Raw genomic sequence first — 7337 nt, forward strand, 5'->3', positions numbered from 1 at the left:
AGCAATTTACATGTAGTAAAGGGTACAGATCTTAAGTGCCACTGACTTGGACAAGTAAATACACCCCATGAAGCCAAAGCCCTGCCAAGGCACAGAATGTTTCTGTCGCCTTACCATGTTCCCTCGTGCATCTGGTCCATCACTCCCTGGCCTGCCCAGAGGTGACCCCACTCTGACGTCTACCCCATAGACTAGCTCTGCTTGCCTTGGAACTCCTTGTAATGGCATCTTTTATGCATGTGGTCTTTTGTGTCTGGGTTCTTGCTTAGACAAGATAATGAAGATCCAGTCACATGTGTCAACAGCTCTTCTCATTTATGGCCAAGTGATGCTGTATCGTGAACAGACCACAGCTCACTTGGGCCGTCACCTGTCTGGTGATTTTGTATTCTGTGCTGGGCATCACAGGCTTCCCAGGTGGTGCTAGTGATAAAGAATCTGCCTACCAATTCAGAAGTCAATAGAGACTCGGGTTTGATCTCTGGATCGGGAAGATCCCCTAGAGGAGGGCCTGGCAACTCACTCCAGTATTCTTACCGGGAGAATCCCACGGACAGAGGAGCCTGACGGGCTATAGTCCATAAGGTCACAAAGCGTCGGACACGACTGAAGTGACTTAGCACGCACACCCACACCTGCATGCTGGGCATCACATGGTGGCTGTGCTGTTGACAGTCAGGATTCTTTTATTTCCCTTTAAAAAGTGTGAGGTTTTGTTCTGGGTGACATTTGGGGTCTCTCCCTGATTCCCTCGAGTCTTGAGGCTTTCTCAGAAAGGGTCTGGACTTGTCCTTAGGTGCTGTCTTTCTGGAGTCTTGGCAAGATGAGTGTCCAGGGTCTCGGGCGAGGCTGCACTACTATGATAGGTTGGAATGCCCACAGGTGCCAGCACCATCCACCCCTGCACCCGGCAGTGACTCTCTGCTGGGTCTTGTAGACTCTTGCCCAGCACAGTCCCCTGGGTGTTCACCCAAAGACCCAAGGGACCCTGTGCACGTATCTGGGAGTCCTTTTCTACACTCAACCCCTCTTTAGTAACTTACTCCACACCTCAATGGCCCCCAAGTCCTAGTCTATTTCTTTTATACAAGACCCTACTCTTTGTTCAGGTTCTACTTTCTGTGCCAGTTTGGCAAGTGGCCCAGGCGGAAAGCTTGGGGTGGCTGGAGCTTGCCTCCCATGTTGCCCTGTTAAGCTGCTACCCAAGGTCCAGAAACCGCAGCTCCTGTATCTTTTCGGTCATCTGCTGGTGCACGTGGGGTGTAAGGCTGATACTCATCACCCCAGCACATGCCCATTTTTATGGCCCAGCTGGAATGTCCATTTCTTGGGGAAAATGTTCTCAAACCGCCCAAAGCACAGTCTGCACTGTCCTTTGTTCTCCCGAGGCATCTGGAGAACGCCTGTCAGGTACGCGCTGTACACAGATGAACCCGTCTTTGCAAACCTGCCACTCCACTGGGCTGCACGCTCCTCAAGGCAAGAACTGTGCCTAGTGCTTGGCTGAGAATGTGGCCTTTCAGGGGTGCTCCATGGATGTTCCTAGACACCCCACGGCCCCCCGAGTTTATTTTAAGTGCAACTCAGCCCCAAACTGTAGAGGTAGTCACCTATTAGAATTGGAATGGTTGCTGATCCCTCAGGAACAAGCCAGGCATGAAGGCTGGCCCAGCCCTTTTCATGAAGTCTGATCAGGTGACCAGGTCTGTGTCTCCAGCTTGCTCTGACTCCCCCAGGGAAGGAGGCCTCGGCCCCTGGGAGGAAGGTCAGCACTCACATCACCATCCACGGAGAGTGACGTGAGGTCTGCCGGGCTCAGGGCTGGGTGTCTGCTCTGGGCTTAAGGGTCTGGGACTGAGCCTGGCATTTCATTCTGGGCCATTCTCAAGGGGAGGGCGAGCCTAATAAATGGCATCACTGGCTAGACTTTCTATGAATGTTGAATGAATAAATGACCTTCACTGCTATATAGCCCAGCCTGGGGCACACCACCGCCCCCGCCCCATTGCAACCATCTCCCCATCACCAGGAAAGGGAAGGGGTCAGAGCTGCTGGCAGGGTCTCTGGGGTCCTCTTGGGCTCAATCCTGACCCAGGTCCCAGCTCGGACCTCATTGCATGCAAGTGGCAAAACCATGTGCTCCCAGCTGGGGTCTCCCCCCTTCTTATCCATTCTCCACAGAGCAGCAAGAATCATCCTTCAGAAGCCTGCCTTGACCACGTCAGTCCTCTGCTTTCAGGTCTCCAGGGACTCTATGCAACATTGAGCTTGACCGACTCAAGGACCCCCCACATGGCCAGGCCCCTGCTGACCTCGTCTCATCTCCGGCCATTGCCCCCATGCCCCCTGGACCTCACTGTGTCTCTTCTGGCTGGAGTGGATCTCACACACGCTGGTCTGTAGGCCTCCCTCTCACCCCCCACCCTCTCTCTGGAGGGTCTCGGGAGGGCCCAGGACACTGAGATGGGGGTGTCCTGTGGGTAGATGGGCTCAGGTCCCTGCCTGTCAGTGCCCCCTATGACAGGACCCGGGTACTGGCAGAGAAGCCCCACCCCTAGGAGATGCTGACTGCATCCAGGTGACCCCACACTCACCGTGTCATCCTACCCCCCTCAAGGGCCACACCTCACCAGCCTCTCCCCCTGCCTCTCAGCACAGGGACCCCTCTGGTCCTGCTCAGGGTGTGTGTGAAGGGGTCCCCCTTTTCCCTCGCATCTCTCTTCAGCCTACTGCTGGAAACCAATGACCTTGCTGTGCATCAAGGCCTCTGTCTTAAGGACCCAGAAATGGGGGGCAGTCAGAGAGCCTGATCACAAATCGAAATATCTCCAGCTACCCTCTCACCGCATTGACCTGAGATGCTCCAGACCCACAACCCCTCCAGCTCAGCTCGTACTGTTCCCATGTTCTCTTGGCCAGTTGGTGGACTCCTATTCGACACTCAAAACCCAGCTCCCATGTCCCCCACCCCTGACGGCTGGTTCCCCATTTCTTCCTGTATCATGGCATGCCTGGTGCAGCCCTAGGATGGATGGCAGGTGTGGATGGCTCCCCACTGGGCTATGGCCTCCTTGAGGGCAAGGACCACACTGGTCACCTCTATGTCCCCAGACCCGGAGCTGAAGCACATCCCTGACCCATGTGGAACTGCATACTCCACACAGCCTCACTCCATCCTCCCGACATCCTCCCCGGGAGGAGGGCCGTCATCCCCCCCACCCTGGGGAACTGAGACGTGGGTGGGCGGGGGACAGAGCAGGGACTCCAACCAGATTTGATTGATTCTGAAGACGAGGCTCGTTCTCCAAACCCAGCAGCCCAAGAAACATCTGCCGAACCGTTTGCTGAATCATTTTCTAATTGTTTCCCTCTCGGCAGAGGAAAAGCTGCTACAAAAGAAGATGCTGATCCGGAACACAATAGTCACATCCTGTCAGCCCCCAGGGTGGGCCTTTCTAGAATATGCTGTGTGGTTATTGCCCACTGGGGTGATAATGCCATTGAGTGACTTCCCCCTAGGAAGAGGTGTGACCCTAAGTCACAGCCAGGTGTGGCCGCCCCCAGCTCAGTCTCAGCAGCTGAGAGCGTTGGTGCTGGAGTCAGACAGACCTGCGCCCCCAGCCCAGCCTCCTTCCAGCACTGTGACCTCAGGATCCCCTCTGATGGATGTTACATTGACCCCCCAGAGCCCTGTGATCACGATTGGTAATATATGTCCAGCACCAGTAGGTGCTCAATTATGAAAGCTTCATCAATGCAGGGGACAGTGGGTTCACCACCCAAACCCTCCCTCGGGGTTGGGGGGTACCTGGAATTCACTGCTACAGCCACTGATGGCTCTGAGCCAGCTGCATCCCTCCAGGCACTGACTTGGCAGAAGGGCGCCTCCATGTCAAGATCATCTCCTACCAAGGGAAGCCCACATCCCATGACTGGTCAGCACTTGGATGTGAGGGACTGGCCCCCAGGCCTCAGTTCAGGCTGTGTCTGCAGGGCCCCCTGGCTCAAGACTCCCTGTGTCAGGTGAGGTCTCCACCATAGCTCCATCACAGACCAACCTCTCCCTCTGTCTGCTCCAACATCCTTTACTCTGGCCAGAGCTATCCCCCATCAACCCCCTACCCACAGGAGCCCAGCCCAAGGAAGTAGTTTATTTATTATCATCCAGGTCCTTCTCATAGCTTCATGGCAAATAGATGGGGAAAAAGTAGAAACAGTGACAGATTTTATTTTCTTGGGCTCCAGAATCACTGTGGATGGTGACTGTAGCCACGACATTAAAAGATGCTTGTTCTTTGGAAGAAAAGCTATGACAAACCTAGACAGCATATTAAAAAGCAGAGACATCACTTTGCCCACAAAGGTCCACATAGTCAAAGCTAGTCATGTACGGATGTGAGAGCTGGACTATAAAGAAGGATGAGCACCGAAGAATAGATGTTTTCGAATTGTGGTGCTGGGGAAAACTCTTGAGCATCCCTCGGACTGCAAGTCAGTCTTAAAGAAATCAGTCCTGAATATTCATTAGAAGGACTGATCCTGAAGCTGAAGCTCCAATCCTTTGGCCACCTGATGCAAGAACTGACTCATTTGAAAAGACTCTAATGTTGGGAAAGATTGAGGGCAAGAAGAGAAGGGGACAACAGAGATTGAGATGGCTGGATGGCATCACCAACTCAACTCATCAGCAACTCTGGGCATGAGCTTGAGCAAACTCCAGGAGAGAGTGAAGGACAGGGAAGCCTGGCACGCTGCAGCCACGGGGTGGTCAAGAGTCAGACACGACTGAGCGAGCGGACAACAACAAGGTCCTTCCACTTGTTAACCCAGAGGCGTCACGTCCCTGATGAGGGGGAGATGTGATTTGAAGCACACACCGTATCGGGTAGGTTTTGCTGCAATTAAACAAAGCTGATTATTTGCAGCAAGAAATATCATTTCTTGTTCTCACGGAAGCTGTGGTTCAGCTGAAATGGACTCTGCATGTCTCCTCCCTCTGGAACCGAGGGGGAGGAACAGCCACCGTCCAGGACAAGACGTGCTGTCCTCCTGGTGGGGGTGGAGGCACAAGATAGGGAAGAGCCAACCAGTGGGGCACATTTAAGCTACCGTCCAGGCAGGGCACGCTCCATCAGCCAAGCCCCCAGGACAGGAAAAGCTCATCTCCTGCAGCAGTGCAGTGTGGGAAGGTGAGGAGGGAACCCATGAGGGTGACCGCACTTAACCAGGGTCTATGTGACTTCATACACATAGACCTCACATCAGAATCCAAACCAGAAATATACTACGATGCTGTGTTTACCATCATCATTGTCATCAGTGATGACATCACCATCCTTACCTAGCAACCTATCAGAGATGGAAAAAGATAATTTACAGTGCTGGCTGGGGCTGTAGGTCAGCCTCGTGCACTTTTCGTAGGAACATAATTTGGTCAGTTTCTCTGGAGGGCAGCTCAGCATTATGTTCTGAAGCCGCAATAAAATACCCAGATCACTTGCCAGGTATTACCTTTCTGGGAATTTAATCAGGTGGACGCACGCATATTCCCACATATTCCCATAGGAGGGCCATTATGACCAGGTTATCTGGAGTTAAGTAATAGTAGGACTTTTTCAGTCTCCCTTCCATCCCTTGGCCCTTGCCATGTTTTCTGTGGTTGGTGCCAACTTTTCCGCTTCACTGACCCCAGGCTTAGTCATGAGGTTGGCTTTGTGCCCTGAAATGGGGACAAAAGTGACCGCACTCAGGCCACAGCCCTAAGAGGCATCACATGGGTTCCCCCCCCTGCCCCCCACTCTCAGCAGAGACATCTCAGGTGGTCCTGCTCCTTCCTCCTGGGCTCTCAAATAAGAAGAGATGGAAATCCGAACCAACCACAGCCCAGTGACCAGTCTCACCCTGGCTGAAAGCCACTGAGAGGCTTGGGCTGCTTGTCATGCAGCATTATTACAGGAAAAGCTGACTAATAAAATGTGAGGGATTTTTAAAATTTTCATTTACTTATTTATTTTTGGCTGTGCTGGGTCTTCACTGCTGCATGGTCTTCTCTCTAGCTGAGGTGAGTGGGGGCCGCTCTCTGGTGCAGGCTTCTCACTGCAGTGGCTTCTCTTGTTTTGAGCCTTGGGCTCTAGGGCATCCTGGCTTCAGTAGGTGTGGTTCCTTGGCTCTAGAGCGCAGGCTCAGGAGTTGTGGCACATGGGCTTGGTTGCTCCCCGGCCCATGAGCTCCTCCCGGATCAGGGGCCGAACCTATGCACTGGCAGGCGGACTCTCCACCCTGGAGCCACCAGGGAAGTCCAAAATGGGGGAAATTTTTAAACAAGCTAGAAAGGATGGAAAAACTTATTTCAAATGCTTACTGTGCTCTGGGCACTTGGCAAGTGCTTTACAGGTAACTCAGCTCATTCTCGAAGCAATCTTGTGTGGTCTGTGCAATTTGTGAGCCTAGCTTACAGATGAGAAACCTGAAGCTCCCAAGAGGTTAAACAACTTGTCTGTGATTAATCACCAGCACCCAGTTGGGCCCAGAGCTGAACCCACATGGCTTGGCCCTTGTGCGCATCTGTTTATCGACACCAGTAACAGAGACCTGTTACATAAGACATAAGTATCCAGGTAACCGACTGTTTGCAGCCATGAGAAAGATATAGATGCATACTTTAAATGACCAGGCCTCACCCTTTCCTTCTGCTGGAACTCCCGCTTGGAGGGCATCTGTGCACCTCCCCAGCCCCACCCTCGCGAGCACACCCACCTGGCAGGGTGTGGCCTGCACTTCCTGCCACGTGATCACCACCCCCACCCCTCACATCCACCTAAACAAGCCCCACAGCGCGTCTGTGTCTGACAGTGACCCGGAACCCTCTCTGATGGATGGAAAGGGCAACAGAGCTTCCAAAGCACTAATGCTTAAACTAACCACAGGTGCGAACCACTCACAAACCTTCAGGTAATGGTGAAGAATGTCATTCTGAAGGGTATTGTTCCCTGATGCACAGAAAAAGCTGTGGGAGGGCATGGGAGACCAGGGGAGAGATCCCAAAAGTGGAAGACAGGAAGGAAGTAGGGAAGGAAGGAAGGAAGAAAAAGGAAGAGTGGAAACAGAAACAAACAAAACCCTGGCATGGTTGGGTCCCCTTCTCTGTGCTGGCCTCACACATGCGTGTGGAGGAGGAGAAGAGAGGAGCATGAACCCACTGTACAGACACAGAAACTGAGGCTCAGAGAGGTGAAATGACTTGTCCAAGGACCCACAACAAGAAGGGGACAGAGCAGGATTCATACAGAGTCCTTTGCAAATCCAAAAGTCATGTGTGTGCACGTATGCATGTGTGG

At 53.0% G+C, this 7337-nt stretch overlaps 2 long non-coding RNA genes across 2 annotated transcripts; one reads left to right on the top strand and one right to left on the bottom strand.

Annotated features, from left to right (window-relative positions):
• Positions 1-5339: 5339 nt before the first annotated feature.
• Positions 5340-5992, top strand: LOC145545826 (uncharacterized). Its single transcript, XR_014082234.1, has 2 exons — positions 5340-5504; positions 5805-5992. It is a non-coding gene; the product is annotated as an uncharacterized LOC145545826 (long non-coding RNA).
• Positions 5993-6006: 14 nt separating this feature from the next.
• LOC145545825 (uncharacterized) lies at positions 6007-6746 on the bottom strand. The gene is made up of 2 exons (XR_014082232.1): positions 6681-6746; positions 6007-6279 (listed from the first exon to the last, which is right to left on the bottom strand). It is a non-coding gene; the product is annotated as an uncharacterized LOC145545825 (long non-coding RNA).
• Positions 6747-7337: the final 591 nt, after the last annotated feature.

Source organism: Giraffa tippelskirchi, chromosome 4, assembly GCF_054371585.1.
Source record: "Giraffa tippelskirchi isolate mGirTip1 chromosome 4, T2T-mGirTip1v1.2.pri, whole genome shotgun sequence".
Lineage (NCBI taxonomy): Eukaryota > Metazoa > Chordata > Mammalia > Artiodactyla > Giraffidae > Giraffa > Giraffa tippelskirchi.